Raw genomic sequence first — 2352 nt, forward strand, 5'->3', positions numbered from 1 at the left:
AGTGAAGAACCATGGACTAAAACCTCGGTGGAAAAGCTTTAAATAAATTTTAAAAAAGTTTTTAAAGACCGGGACCTCAAGATAGCAGGTTTATACTTAGAAATATTTGAAGGAAGAAAAAAAAAGTGATATTTATAGTCCAAAGAAACCAAAGACTTAGCTCACCTGCATTCTGGCTTTGTTCGGAGACACACACTTCAGTGAGATGACAAGTTGGTATGGAAAGTTGGGAACGGAGACGCGCTGGATCACACCTGCAGTCCACGGTCCTCGCTGTGCTGGCTGTTCAGTGGTTTGGAACACAGTGCTTTTGAGCCACTGAGTGGACATCTTTTAAGATCGGACTTCCTCATCTGTTCCACCACATCAGGAAGGTGTATGGTGTCTCAGTACTGTGTGTGCGTGCACGCACACACATACACACACACACACCATCACCATCACCACCACCACCACCCGTACTTAGGGACTTAGGCAGAGCTGGTCTTCAGGAAGGGTTGTGCCGCCGGAGTGCGACCAACATGGTGTGGGGTTGTTGTCTGAGTCCATCCGATATGGAGTGTGATTTTCCTCATCTAGCCTAGCGTTTGAACCTGCCAGACCCACAACCTAAATGCAGATTCAAACCCAGCCAAGAAAATTTGAATGGCACCTAAACCAGTGCATTCTCTTTGTTTGTTAAGGAATGTTCAGATATTTTTTAAGAGATGAAACAAGAGTCCATCCATTTAAAAAAATATATCACCTAGGTACCAAAGAACACACTTAATATTATAGTGCAAGGTATTTTATTGCAATGATTTTAATAACCAAAGCTATTTTTACACAAGATACTATGTAAAGTTATACGTATGAACTGATCTAGCTGTAATACACATGTCACATATATTCATGACTATTATTTATGACTCTTGAAGCATTCGAAATATAAGTTTTCAGAAATGGCAAGAAAGAATGTAGCTTCAGGGAAGCAATTAATATCACAGCAGAGAGAACGATGCAGGACAACCATGTACATCCAGATAGCACACTCCTTCTCAGGATCCATAAATGTCTCTTACATAGAGAAATGGGCATGGTACCATCATTTGTTCATAGAGAAAACCTGGGGGTCATTCCAAAGAAGGGCCCCAATGTACTCTACAAAGCTAAGTTTAACTGGGAAGGTAACTAAGTAGGAAATTTTGTCCAAATTTTGTCCACCCCAAATAAGAACTTAGGTCAATAGTACCTAAATTTGCTTTATGCATTTGGCACCAAATACCTTTTAAAAGCACCTTTAAAAAAACAAATAAAGTGAACAGACTAACATCATCAAAACTAATTGTCCAAGCTAGGCGTGGTGGCGCATGCTTGTAATCCCAGTACTTGGGAGGCCGAAACAGGAGAATCATAGGTTTGTGGCCAGCCTCAGCAAATTAGTGAGACCCTCCACAACTTAGTGAGAACCTGTTTCAAAAAAAAAAAAAGACTAAAAATTAGGGCTGGGGATGTAGCTCGGAGGTAGAATGCCTCCGGGGTTCCATCCCTAGTACTGCAAAAAACAAGCAAAATAATTAATTGTTCAAATTTTTGTAATCATTCTAAGAAAGTAATCGTACTGATTTTATTGCCAATCCCACACGTTTTATGACTTGGATATCAATAAAACAGCAAGTGCTACTGATAAACGGTAGAACTGGTGGAACTGCATAGAAAGAGCCAAACTTCTAGAGGAATACAAGACTTTCAGTCCTATCAGTATTAAGCAATTTCTTTTTACTAAGCATAGCTTCCAAAGCATACTGCATTCATTCTTGCTACTCCACGAAGCTGGAAATTTTATAATATAGATTCCACTCCCTGACTGAGATAGATTAAAAAAAAAAACTAGATAGACCTGAGCTTCCAGGAAAATACAAAATTTTAAATTTATATTTCTCCATATCACTTAACTGGAGCTATTTATTTAAGAGAAAAAGAAAGAGACAATAAAGTTGTACTAGTAATACCCCAGTGAGTCACTGGGTTCCCAGAAACATTCTCTCTGAATTCAATAGAACCCTAACTTACATAAATAATTAACTGTTGAATCATTAGATAAAGAATTGGATACTCTTAGTTGATTGCCATACCTAAGTAGAAATATAAAACTAAAAGTTAACCACTCCTACCTAGAATTATAAAACTAAAGGTTGTCCTAATAATGAGGTATTTGTTGCTATTCACTAATATGCCAAAGAAAAAAATTAAACTAGCATGATATAAAACCTAAGTCCTTAGGATCAAATCTCAGCATCTTATTTAGATCTAAAACAGGCAGGCGCCTACAGAGATGAAGCTGTAGAATCAGAAAAGGAAACCAGTGGGTAC

The sequence above is a fragment of the Muscardinus avellanarius genome, assembly GCF_963383645.1.
Source record: "Muscardinus avellanarius genome assembly, chromosome: 12".
Classification (NCBI taxonomy): domain Eukaryota; kingdom Metazoa; phylum Chordata; class Mammalia; order Rodentia; family Gliridae; genus Muscardinus; species Muscardinus avellanarius.